This window comes from Macrobrachium rosenbergii, chromosome 5, assembly GCF_040412425.1.
Source record: "Macrobrachium rosenbergii isolate ZJJX-2024 chromosome 5, ASM4041242v1, whole genome shotgun sequence".
Lineage (NCBI taxonomy): Eukaryota > Metazoa > Arthropoda > Malacostraca > Decapoda > Palaemonidae > Macrobrachium > Macrobrachium rosenbergii.
Window position 1 is genome coordinate 55,411,494 of NC_089745.1, and position 15,000 is coordinate 55,426,493.

Consider the following 15,000-nt stretch of genomic DNA (forward strand, 5'->3'; position numbering starts at 1 on the left):
ACAAGTATTAATTATTCTGACTTCTCTGTTTTGGGCCAAACAAGTCATCCACACGAACTACTCATTTTGGAATCGTTATTCATAAAACAGCTAGTTCCTAAGTTGAACTCACACACCACCTCTGTTCAGTTGTATCTGGCTTGAGCCAGTTTTCTTTGCTGCTTTCCTTTTCCCTTTTAGTCATTCAGTCCTCAACCTTTTAGTCCAGCAGGTGCTTTTTATAAATTGTCTTGTTTTAATGTATATTTATATAGCATGTTGAGACTCTTGAAGTCGTTAGTTTTATTCCATGTATTTTAATTTGTAAATTTTCCTTTTAGCCTTGATGATGTAACAATGTGTTACGAAACGCGTCGGCAAATAAATACCACCTACAGATGACCGACTATTTCCTTGTCACCCTGTCCTGAGATATATATATATATATATATATATATATATATATATATATATATATATATATATATATATATATATATATACACTTACACATATATATAGGTAGGAGTGTATGAATGTATGCATGTGTAACAAACCCTGCAACTGCACCTGCCTTGAAATAAGTTTCAAGAGACAATTGTTAGCAGGTACCTAAAACTGGGGATATTTCAAATCCGACGAAAACTTTAGGCAGATTTTTCATCTTCGAATTCCTGATTATCTATAAAAAAAATCCAACGAGGGGATTAAATATTTTATATGGGATAAAGTTCTTGCATTAAGCAGACTTACTTCAACGAAAGTTTAATTATAATAAAAAAAGGAAGGAAAAATCCGAATCAAAAGAATTCTTTTTAAAGAAGAGATCCTTCCTCATAAGGCTTCACTTGATAACCAAAGGCCCAAGCTTATTCAGGATACGAAAATATATAACAATTCAATACTATAAAACATATTCAAAATATGCAAATGTATAACAATTCTACATGAACAAATACCTCAACTGTGTTATTTGGAAAATTTATTCAAGTTATTTATATACAGTGTGTCTGAGTGGGAAGGGAAGCAAGATACAGATTACCATCATGTTACTCTTCTTCTAACAGCAAAATTGCACAAAGCTATTATATATATATATATATATATATATATATATATATATATATATATATATATATACACACATATATGTATATATACACACACACACACACGCATATATGTAAGTCCATTTATGTCTTTATTCTGAATATAAGATCCAGTAGCATGAGAAGCTGATCCCATGTCGGACGACAGCAAGTCTAACCGTGTTACACAAATCATAATATATGGATATATTCTGAATTATACTATATATATATACATATATATATATATTATATATATACATATATATATATATATATATATATATATATATATATATATATATATATATATATATATATATATATATATATATATATATATATATATATATATAGTGTTTTTGTGTGGTGCACACGTGCGCGCCCTCACATGCACTTTTTGAGAAATAGCTCTTGAGAAAAACAACAAAAAGCCACCACCATATTCTTTTTTAACTACTGAATCATGGATGAACACCCGTGGAGTAAACTTCAAAACCAGTCTCTTTATAAGCCTACACACACATGACTCATTAAGTTAAGCGTCGAACCCTCTACACAATTTTACCATTTACTTCTATTCTGAATGCATTTTCATGATTCCAAGATATTAAGGCACACCTTTCCAATGCCTCTTTCACGCCATCTATTCAGCAATTTCTAGATCTTTCTCTCCTCCTTGCTCCTTAAAACTTCCAAATTATACAATCTTACTCCAACCTGACCTACCCTTACTCTAACGGAAACCTTTTTACCACTCCTACCATCTTCACATTTCTAAGCTTTTTACTTCCTTTTACGCTCAATACAAAAAATAAAACAGTCCATCTCGTGAGCCTCGACCTTTCTTCTTTCACATCAAACAACCAAATTTACTCGCAAAAATGAGAGATGGCCAAACACGCCTTCAAAGCATTTTCACCTGGACTTCTATGAGCAATTCAAGTTTCTTCTTGATCTACACACATCTAACTATACAGCTGGTTATATATATATATATATATATATATATATATATATATATATATATATATATATATATATATATATATATATATATATATATATATATATATATATATATATATATATATATATATATATGTTTATAACACTATGCATATATTATATAATTTCTTTGTCATACTTTGCATCCGCAAATTACAAAAATATCCCCTCCGCAGTGATATATTAATATGATCGACCACGGTCATTAATTCTAATGAAAATATTCAAAAAGGGCCATTAACTTACTAAGATATATTCCCCAAACTAGAGAGACCCGTGTTGAAAAAAAAAGTGTAGAAAAGCGGGACATTATCTACATAAAAAATATGTGCATAGGTAAACAGGAGTTGATTTTTTCCAATGCGTCAGGTGTCTTGAACTTGTGGGTGCGAACATCCTCTACACAGTCAGTAAGACTGTTCCATCTCTATAGTAAAGAGAGAGAAAGACATCCGGCATTGGCCAGTGTGAAACTGTGGAACTGTACAGAATAAGTAACAAGTATTTCAACAACTGCCTGGTAACAGGATATTTAGAAGATAAAAAGCATACGTAAAAATTACCAAAAGGGACATTACTTAAAGGTCGACGTAAATCATAATTAGCCCTGTTGGGAAAGTGGAAACCACAACTTGGAAATAATTTTGCCCTGCTACAGATCCGTACTATACTGACAAGCATAGTATACAACTCTATTTAAAATTACTAAAAAGAAAACTATTCATGAAACTTGGCACAATACCAACCAGCTTTTTCCGAAACATTTCAAATAATACCTCGCATCTAAGAACAATAAAGGATGTACAAGTGACGTAGAAAAGAAAGATTATATTATAAAAGGAACATGAAAATAATGGTGGAAACATAGCAAAGGCTCGACTATTCACCTGAGTCTTAGTTTTTCTGAAATTCAGCATAACCCGCTGAACAAACCAATTACAGGTCACAATGAAATGGTTACTAACACTGACAGAAGTTAGTAACCATTTCATTCGTCATTAGGGGAAGCAAGTAAGTGAAATAACCATCTCTTGAAAACGGAACTATTTTATTTCCATGGACAACCATCGTAAAGATTTGTAAGAAATCGCCAAACGCTACCCTTTGGAACATCAGAAGCTAGGGCATGGGTCACTAAAATGAGTCATCAATGATATTCTGCCGCAAAGCAATTACAAAACTGGGAAGGAAATCATATACACAATGACAGGAGAAACAATCTGAATCTTTTCCACCAAACTTAGTAAGTATTTCAGGAATTTTTAAAATTCATACTTCGTGAGAGGTTGACAAAGAGTTTATCATCCATTCAGTTCCCAAGATGTAGGATTTTGACTCAGTCCATCTGAGGTAAACCCGTTGTTGTTTTTTGTAATTTGGTTTTTAAATATGTCACAAAGTCTATAGCGTATATCCTTGAACAGCTGTAAGCCACTATATTGCCTAAATCGGATTTTGTTTATCTTGGAATACTCGTCTGCATGAATCATCATACCAAAGATAGGTTTTATGAAGATGAAACGAATATATCTTATTCTAAATCACTTGGTAAACCGGTATTTGAAATGTATACAGTTTACAACTTAACCCAAAGTTCTATTTCCTTAATATATATACATTTCTAATGAAAAAACTGAAGTCTCCTAAATGACTAGCTATTACAGCTGCAGCAGAAATGACAATAAATTAAGCGAAATAAGAACACCAGCTACAGCTACTAAATTTACTTAGAAGTGATCCCTGGAGAACACACAAACCCATATCTCTAGGCAAAAAAAAAAAAAAGAAAACAGAGAGGAAAAGTTAGACTAAACCCTTGTAACCCTATCTCATTTGCATGTTCTGGTGTCACGAGGCTCACTCTGCATACAAATTCTGAAACGTCCTAAAACTATATATATAAAATAAAAGAGCCAAGACACACAACCCTATTTTTTCCCCTACTTCCAAGCGCTGCCATAGAGAAAAGGAAATTAAACAAACACCAATGGGAAACCCCACGAATACTAAACATGGTTTCAATATGCAGGCCACACATGTTTTGGTTCTACACAAACTGATAGATGGTGGAGAGATTGCGAAGAGTCGTGACTTCACGGTATAATCAAGTTCCCACATCCTACAGTACGGCAACTTCCAGTAAAGTAACGAGTTGTTACCCAACCATAACAAGGTTTCTTTTTAAGAACTGATATGGGCACAAGCAGAATTTCTTGTGGGTAGATACATACACACACATATACATATATATTTATATATATATATATATATATATATATATATATATATATATATATATATATATATATATATATATATATATAAACCTAAACACAGCTTTATTTTCTAAGTTTGTCTTTACTAATAGCTTCAACTCTCTTACTGCTTCTTTTGCTTCAGTAAAAAATTTCAATAGCAATCCCTATTACAAACAACAACAATCTCATTTTCTTTTTACTCTTTCGATAGTTTTTACTATCTAAATTTCGTTCTCTTCCAATTTCTCAAGTATTTTTCCCATCTAACATACTCCTTGGAAGACTTTCAACTCCAAAACCTCCAATGGCAAGGACGTCGTCTTACGAGGTCCCAAATTCGATTTCTGACCGAGCATGAATTCTATGGGCGAATTCCAAGTAAAGCCAATTGTGCCCTGCCGACCTGAGCAGTGAATTATGTACCTGGCAATTAAGTGTCTGTGGTGGGTGGCAAACAGAGTGGAGGAGGTGAGTGCAGAAACTGATCAGAAATTTTAGTGAGAAAATGATGTCCGGAGCCAATCTTGCTAAAGTGAAAAAAGGCTATTATATATATATATATATATATATATATATATATATATATATATATATATATATATATATATATATATATATATATATATATATATATATATATATATATATATATATATATATATATATATATATATATATATATATATATATATATACATATAATATATATATACTAGCTGACCAACCTGGTGCTGCCCAGGAAAACTCTGAATGACAACCGATAAACTTTCTCTCTCTCTCTCTGTCTCCAACTCTCCCTCACTTTTTCCCCCTCTTTCTCCTCCCTAAAACCCCCTCTACTCACTCACTCACTCACTCTCACTTTTTCCCTCTGTCTCCTCCGTAACACCCCCTCTACTCTCTCTCTTTCTCTCTCCAACCCTCCCTGTCTCTTTCCCTCTTCTCCCTAACACCCCCTCTGCTCTCTCTTTCACTTGCTTTCCCTCTTGTTCTCGCTCTCTCTCTCTTACTTCCTCTCCCTCTCACTCTTTCTTTCTCTCACTCTCCCCAACCCTCCCTCTCTTTCCCTCTTTCTTCTCCCAAAGACCCCCTCTACTCTCTCCCTCTCACTTCCTCTCCCCCTCCCCAACTCTCTCTCTCTCTCTCTCTCTCTCTCTCTCTCTCTCTCTCTCTCTCTCTCTCTCTCTCTCTCTCTTTCCAACCCTCCCTGTCTCTTTCCCTCTTTCTTCTCCCTAACACCCCCTCTGCTCTATCTCTCTTTCTCTTTCCAACCCTCCCTGTCTCTTTCCCTCTTTCTTCTCCCTAACAGCCCCTCTGCTCTATCTCTCTTTCTCTTTCCAACCCTCCCTGTCTCTTTCCCTCTTCTCCCTATCACCCCCTCTACTCTCTCTCTCTCTCACTTCCTCTTCCTCTCACTCTCTCTCACTTCTTCTCCCTCTTATTTTCTCTCTCTCTCTCTCTCTTACTTCCTCTCCCCCTCTCTTTCTTCTCCCGAACACCCCCTCTACTCTCTCTCTCTCACTTCCTCTCCCTCCCACTCTCTCTCACTTCCTCTCCCTCTCACTCTCTCTCACTTCCATTTCCTCTCTCTCTCTCTCTCTCCAACCCTCTCTATCTCTTTCCCTCTCTCCCTCTCCAACCCCCTCTCAATCCCTTTCCCTCTTTCTTCTCCTTGACACCCCCTCTACTCTCTCTCTCTCTCACTTCCTCTCCCTCTCACTCTCTATCTGTCACCCGCTTCCCAACCCCCACCCCCTTTGGCGCCATCGATGTCTTACGCCCACAGCATTCTTTTCCAGATAGTAAGTAATATGTATACCTAAATTAGGTATGATAAACTCGTAAAGTTACTAAGTCAACGGGCATAATCAGCCCAGTTTCACGGGCAGAACTAGCCCGTTTCAGGGAAACGATTCCCCCTCCAACCTCTTTGGTGCCATTTGGTGCTAGTGATGTCCTACACCCACAGTGCTGATTTCTAGATAGTAAGTCATATGTACATCAAGTTTGGTTGAAATTGCTCAATGCGTTTCAGAGTTATTGTGGCATATACACACAGACACATCCATTTATATATATATATATATATATATATATATATATATATATATATATATATATATATATATATATATATATATATATATATATAATTTATATATATATATTATAAAACTGCTTCACTTTCATACGTTTTTCTATCTAAAAATGAACCTTAATCACAAATATTACATGTAATTAACATAATTTGTAACGTTTCCTATGTGAGAAAATGTTACTCGCTGACACTGGCATAAATGTTCCCCGGCTTTTTAGTTATTATTCCAAGAGCGTGAAGGTTTGCTGATGAAGCTCATGCAACGTTCATACGTAAATTTTTCTGCTGTGGATTTCTCTCCTTTTCAGAGTCGTTAGTAAATAATGAGATGTTATGAAGTGACAGGTTTATTAAGACTGACCTTGCTTAAGTAATATTACTTCACAATAACTATATATACTACTGGTCATCACTCTGGTTCTTCTCTACGTCCTTATACAAAGTAAATTACCTTTTCAGAGGATCCAGTTTTAACCCTTGATACATGACGGACAGCAGACCGATGTAACTGCCGAATGAGGAAAATGACACGATCCTCTCAGTAACCAATATGAGTTCTTAACTGGCCAAACAGCCCTTTTCCTTGTAAGGATACAGCCTTTATAATGCTTTGTTTAGTATAGCTTACTTTAACCAGACCACTGAGTTGATTAACAGCTCTCCTAGGGATGGCCAGAAGGATTAGACTTATTTTACGTGGCTAAGAACCTACTGGTTACCTAGCAACGGGACCTACAGCTTATTGTGGAATCCGAACCACATTATACCGAGAAATGAATTTCTGTCACCAGAAATAAATTCCTCTAATTCTTCATTGGCCGGCCGGAGAATCGAACGCGGGCCCAGCAGAGTGCTAGGAGGAACTTATAATGCTTTGTGAATGTACCTTCAGACATTCAAACATTCAAAGAAAAGCACATGATGAACGTAACTCTGGCCTAAAGACGTTAGCCTCATAAAACACATGATACCTCGCTTCATAAATCTAGGATACACGACGAATTGGCGTAATAACTTCGCGACACAAACGCGCCTTCTTCCGACATTCTTGGGTAAACATCAAGAGAGACCATAAGAACTGCAGCAAAAGCATCATTAGCTCCAACCGCAAAAGCAAAAGCATCGGCGCTATTAACAGCAGAAACATGGTGCACAAGTACTTATAAATCAAGTTGAACTGATATGCCACCGTTAATGGAAGGGCTCTTGATTGTTTTAAACTTAATACAATCACGAAAATGATGTTCCGAGAATTTTGTTGTGTTACAAGGATGCTTTCATTGGCCATTTGCAAACGATTAAAATTGATAACCGAAAATGGTAATCTATTGCCAAATATAACCAATAAACAATAAGTCAGTAACTCACTTATAAATCACCAATAAATTACAAAACGGTTATTGGCATATTTGTATCACCTATGCCATCAAAAATACTTTTACATACATCATTTAATCAATTTTAATTAATTCCACAATGCCGCTCAGATGGAAGCAAGGAAACAATTTTATACATATGCAAGTGTCTATGCTGCATGGTGAATGGACTTATAATCACAATACGTGCAATACTGTATTTCATAAAGAAATTACCATTTAATAGTAAAACATCGATCTATTGCAACTTATTAACTTATATTTAGCGCAGTATGATTTCTGCTACATATGTTCATTAGAGAAATGCAATTTAGTTATTAAGCTCGATCATTTATAACTGTGTCCAAATATATACAGTAGGTAGGCCTACTTCCCACAGTAACCGGATATAGAGACAACAAATATATTTTTTCCCCATCAATTGAGCGTTCCCCTTAACTGCCGTGGCTCCATATAAATGTGACACGGTCACTGCAAAACTCACGTTACCTTCGGCCCAGTGCGAAAAATTTCCACAGAAACAACTTACATGGAGCAGAGTAATTATTATTCCGAGCCAGGCAGTCTTGAGGTTTCTGGACTTGAATGATTCCAACACCTCTGACGTTATGTAAGCTCAACACTTCTCGGCTTCTCTTTCTTCCTTCCTTCCTAAGCTTCCTGAATTACAAAAAAATTTCATCATGTTCTTCCATTCTCACCTCATGAACATTCCACCTAACAGATTTTTTTATTGATATGTTACCCTTTCCACTAAATTTTTACATTTCTACACCTGTCGGGCTTTTACTCCGAAGAGCCCTTACTTTTCAATGTTTACAATACAAGGTCCTTACTTGAACCACTTTTACCACACAACAGAAAATATTCACTTTCTATTTCGCGCCTCACCGTCACCAATCTGCATGTATCACTGTCAACATCCACCTGCATCTGACATTCCTCCGAAAGTGATAACCTTCCGATAGTCAGCATGCCTTTTTGGGATGAGACTGCTAACCATAGGTGCCTTCTCTATCCTAACCATGAACCAGTACATTCGACTAGCTACTAAGCAACTAATTCGCCATTCAAACCTAGTAGAAAAACGAACGACAACTGCATAAGCGTGAAAGGCCATAAGGTTGGGCGCGCAACGATCAAAGAATGTGACGTCTAACGGCAGGAAAAGAAACCGCAAGACTTGAAAAGGGGGTCTAAATGACTGAAGTGCCTCTGAGGCCGACGTTGTTTTTCGGTGTATCACACAATCGAAACCGACAAAATCATAAGATAATGCCACACATCTGCATGTGTGACTTGTCACAAGGGACAGTAACGATCTAGTAACGATCAACATCTCTCGATTGGAAACTTGCCGTGACGCTGCTGTAAACAGAAGCCCTATAATAGGTCGTTCTATCCAACGGAAATTAAAACCTGTTGGGGGTTGTCACTCAGCCGCATGTGTACGCAAATATTCCGTCTGGGGCAAGCCGTCAAAAACATATACCGCCAGAAGAAAAAAAAAATAAAGCAAAATGAGGTGAAATGGTAACTGTGAACAAAAACTAAGATGGTTAAAATAAAATAGTGAAATATTTATAACAGAAGAAATTAAAGAGAATGTGCAAATTTTAACTAGACAGGCAAGATATTTAAAGCATAACCAGAGCCAGGTAAAACCTAGGGTCAAAATCCAAAATGTTTTTCGGTACGAAAGGTAACAAATAAATATTACAAACACCTTTAGAGAAAAATATGGAAAAAGGAGAAGAGAATTCAAACTGAGAGAGAGAGAGAGAGAGAGAGAGAGAGAGAGAGAGAGAGAGAGAGAGAGACTTCCGTCAACATAAGAAGCCTGAAAAAGATTAAGGTGAAAACTGACAGGGGGGAAAACCACCGGATGTAGAGAAAGCCCTGCGCTGAAAAGCTTTAACGAAAGAGTAAACAAGACGAATGAAATGAAAAATGACACAAAAACGAAAGAAACCGAAGAGGAAGACAAATGCAGAGCAAATCAAACATAAGAAAGAAAAAAGAACTCTGCAAATCTTAAGACCGAGGAGAAAACAAGAAATTAAGACGAAAGGCAATGTCAGCTACAAAGGAATGTGAAAGCGATGAAAAAACTTGAACGCAAAATGAGAGGAGAAAAAATAAAATCTCGACAAAAAAAATAAAGCAGTCCAGATTACATAAAAACGAAGAACTAAAAAAGCTGCAAGAAACCAACGAAAAGAGCCAAAAGGACCACAAGCGTTATACGAAAAAGTGAAGAGGAACAGGTGTACAAAACAGAAAAAAGAATACGAACACACGACCTTCGTGAGAGGAGGTAACCTGGCATAAAACGAACTTCCCCATGTCGTCAAAAACGGCGAAAACTTAGAAAGTCGAAGCTTGGGCCAAGTTGCATTCACTCTGCATCCTTATTAAGGATCCAGTTTGGACGAAGGCAAATCCAAACATGAAGGTCAATAACTCTAAACTGTTATTCTTATATGCAGATGTTATGTAAAAGAATATATTGTAGCCCCCACATGGTAGGCCTACCTGACGAATCAACTTTCTCCGCACGAGAACCAAGGTCTATACTCTCTAGACCTTGACGAGAACAACCATGCGGTCACCATGCGGCTAAGAGAAACAGATTCTGGTGATACTGTTTGATGTAAATATCTCCAACATTGTTATCGCCACCTTCCATGTATTGTTATCATTCTGTACATTATTATGCCAGCTATTCAACCTTGTACATCTATTCTATATTCAAATGTTTTCCATGTATGCATCTGTCATTCTGCACATGTGAAGAAACACAGATGCCCAGAGTTGATCCCCTTCCTCGATCTGTCGAGAGGTCGGGACTACTTTGCGGTTCGCACGAGCCGTTGACCTTTTGTGAATTTTGAATGAACAAATCGTTCTTTTTCTCTTACGATAAATATTTCGTTTTTCCTTTACTGGCCACCTCATACTTGCCAGGACTTACTACTATTCCTCTTTCTCTACTATTGACGGGTGCCTTAGAGCTCAAAGAGGTTTGTAACTTCGCCTGTCAACCATTCATTTCACCCACACCATTTTCACTGGCACATCCATAAATCACAAATAAAGTATTCACGCTCATATCCTTAATCTCACCTGCTCATCAAAAAATTACTTACAAGCTGCTCTATGAACAAGAGCCCGTGCTGGCATAAAGCCAGCTAAATCAATAACAACAACAACAACGAATAGATTAATACGCTTCTGACCTGCACTTTCGTTTGTACCTCGCTCACAATATATTTGGATATATATTTAAATTTAAATTTATCATACAGATATAAGTACATGTACTAGGATTATGTTATAGTTTGCGATAAGGTGGCGAGGGAAAGGTTCTGAAAGGACAGCTGAACAGGATAGTTGTTTCGTCGCAAAAGGGTAAAGGTGATAAAGGAGAATGCAAGAACTATACCGACATATTACTTGGTATACAAGGGAAAGTGACAGGATGATTGACAAAGGGAGAAAAGTGTCAATAAAAAAAGGTGAGGGGGTCAAATGTTTTTTGATGAAACAGTTATATAAGCAGAAAAAGGTATATGCAACAAACAGACCTAGAAATTGCTTGCAACAGAACTGACAGAGGGTCAATACAGAGGGTGTAGGGTACAAAGGGTACACTAATACAAGCAATTACAAGTTTCCATGGTGAAAGTACAGCACGTTATAATGTGCAAACAAGAGAGTGATTGGTTTGGTGTGAAAATCGAGCTGAGGCAATGGTGTGTTATGCCTGAATGGCTGTTCAATATATTTATGGATGGAGTGATGACAGAAGTCAGAGGAAAGTACAGTAATTGTCGGTGCAAAATCGTGGGGTAAGTTAAGTATATCTTAGTTTAACCAGACCACTGAGCTGATTAACAGCTCTCCTAGGGCTGGCCCGAAGGATTAGATTTATTTTACGTGGCTAAGAACCAACTGGGACCTACAGCTTATTGTGGAATCCGAACCACATTATGACGAGTAATGAATTTCTATCACCAGAAATAAATTCCTCTAATTCTTCATTGGCCAGTCGGAGAGTGGAACGCTGGGCCAACAGCGTGCTAGCCGAGAGCTCTACCCAACCCTCCAATGAAGAGCTAAAGAAGACTGGTCGCGAATGGAGTGTGAAATGACTGATGCTTGCAGATGATACAGTAAGAATTATGATTAGCAAGGGGAAAGTGCAGAAGCTAGCGCACGAGTTTGAAAGCATTTGCAAAATGAGGAAGTTGATAACATACATAATCAACATCAAGGTTAAAATGGAAGGTAGAAGGATGCAAGTGGTTGAATCTGGTAGAATCATATGGGTGTTTGGGAATAAATATAATCAATAGTCGTGGGCTAAAAGAAATTAGTCACATTACAGGTGCAGCAATGCTTGGTAAGAGACTCCAGTGTTAATGGAATCCAAGGTTAGAATGCATGATGAAAATGTATAGCCAGCTCTCCTTCAAGGAAGTGAAGTGTGGATACTGAATGGGGCTGAGGCTGAGAGAAAATATGGATGCAGCATTTTAGACGAACTGTATTTGCTGCATATGTGGCGAAATAAGAAATGAAAAGGTAAGAAATGCGAAGATAGCGTAAATAATATACAGATTAATGTCAATGAAAGAATGAATTAATGATTTTGAGATTATTTGGCAATGTAGAAATAGCAGCACATTGTGCTGATTTAAAGTGCAGAATTCGAAATGTTAGGAGGAAATGGGAAAAGAAGACTGAGAAGATGTTCAGTGTTGTGAAAGAGTTATTGGAAAGAACTGGCTGACCATCCAGGAAACGAGAGTGTGTATGTGTGCTCGTGCTAGTGATGTGGCTACTGTCTAAATGTACAAAGTGGCTATGATGTGGAGGATTCGGGCACGTGTTCATCCACAATTCACCAATTACAGTACAAATGTGACAGTGCTCACTGTCTTGACTGGATCCTACCAATTTATCGATATATATATATATATATATATATATATATATATATATATATATATATATATATATATATATATATGTATATATATATATATATATATGTATATATATGTATGTATATATATATAAATATATATATATATATATATATATATATATATATATATATATATATATATATATATATATATATATATATATATATATATATATATATATATAGCTATAGGGGGCATCCAGGAAAAGGCAGTACGTATGTAAAAACAACAGTTTATTTTGCCGACGGCGTTTCGCAATATCTCATTGCATCTTCAAGGCTGTAATTTAAAAAAATTTAACTTAAAATCTTATATAAAAAACACAAAACAAAATAACGATTTAAAAATCACTATCAAGACGGACAAGACCTACCTAAACTGAGTTAAAAGAGAAACTAAAACATCTAAAAAAGAAAGGGGGTAAGTAAAAGTTGAGAATATAAACAAACAACTTGTTATGCTATGAATAGCTGTGTGGAGGCTGTCTGGGTGTTTAACAAGGGGTGGTAGTTTTAATCATGATGGACTCTAAAAGTCTTAAGTTCCCCTGTCTTGTGTGTGTATATATATATATATATATATATATATATATATATATATATATATATATATATATATATATGTATATATATATATATATATATACACACACACACATACTGTATGTAATATCATATACATCTATATGTGCGTGAATTTATCACCTGTGCAAGCGTGACATTTTAATCCAATACACCTTGAAAACAACTTGCACCAAAAGAGAATTATAAATGTTTCTGCCCAGCCCGGGATTCGAACCTGATCTTAAGTTCGGAAATAACAATAAAAGGACCACTCGGCTATCAAAGCAGAGCAAGAAATAAGTCATCACTGTGGTTAACAAAGCTTATGAAAATGAACCGCATTGGAATATTCAACTCGTAAAAAAATCGTTAACCTTCAGAAAAAAAATCTAAAAAGACTTCCCATGAAAGAGACAGAAAACATTAAAGACCCATAAACCACCATAAGATTAATCCTAAAATTCCGCCTCTCCCCCACCCTTTCTCTCTCTCTCTCTCTCTCTCTCTCTCAACAATATATAGATTAACCAGATTCGACTTTAATGCAGAACGCTTCTTCTTGAGGGGGTAAGGAGGGGGGGAGGGGAATGGTCATGGTCTCAGGGGTATGGGTAAGGGTTCTGCAATGTAGTCAAACTTGCTTTTGTTTACCTAACCATCACGACAATGTATTTCCATTATGGCGGATTCCTAACAAAAAAAAAAAAAAAAAATTAGTTGGAAATAAGTTGAATTTCGGAGCAAAGTGACTCTGGATAAGATACGCAGAGAGATTGTGAGACCCAGTTTTTTTTTAAACTGTGTAATGACGGGGAAGAGGGATTTAAAATTCTCTCGAATTTGCTGATGAGAGTAGTTTCTCAGCATCAGGGTTAAGTGGGAGAGGATAGCAGTGGAGGGGTGGTAGAGGGGAGGATGGATTTAAGTAGATGTAAGTCATTTGGTATCTCTTCCAGTTCTGAGATTTGGCGAATATAGATTTCCGATGATTGTAAAAGAATAAATAATAGGAAACGCCAAATGCATATATGATCATCGATATTTACAATTCATACCTTGAAATCCATTATCTCATGTAAAAGAGAGAGAGAGAGAGAGAGAGAGAGAGAGAGAGAGAGAGAGAGAGAGAGAGAGAGGTTCCTTATCTTGAACAGACTCTAGCGTAAAATATAAAATCTTTCATGAAAAAATATCCAAAAACATCAAACTATTTGCACTTTTTCCCACAGAACATTTCATCAGCAGCCATCTTTCATTATTTCTTTAGAGATAGAGGAGGGACAATTTCTGCACTGCACTGCTGAGAAACAATGCTTGTGAAAATAGGGCACGTATATGGGAGACGACGGGGTTGGGTATGTATGTGCCCACAAAGGCTATCTGAAAGCGCATATCTGAAATTTCCTGCACATAACATTCATCATTAATTTATAAGTTGAAGGATGAATGCGGTGGTGAATAAGTTGTTCGTCTGTAGAGCCTATCTCTTTTACTTATATATATATGTGTGTGGGTGTGTGTGTATGTATATATATATATATATATATATATATATATATATATATATATATATATATATATATATATATATATATATATATAGTCAATGTGTTTATAATATATATACACACTATAT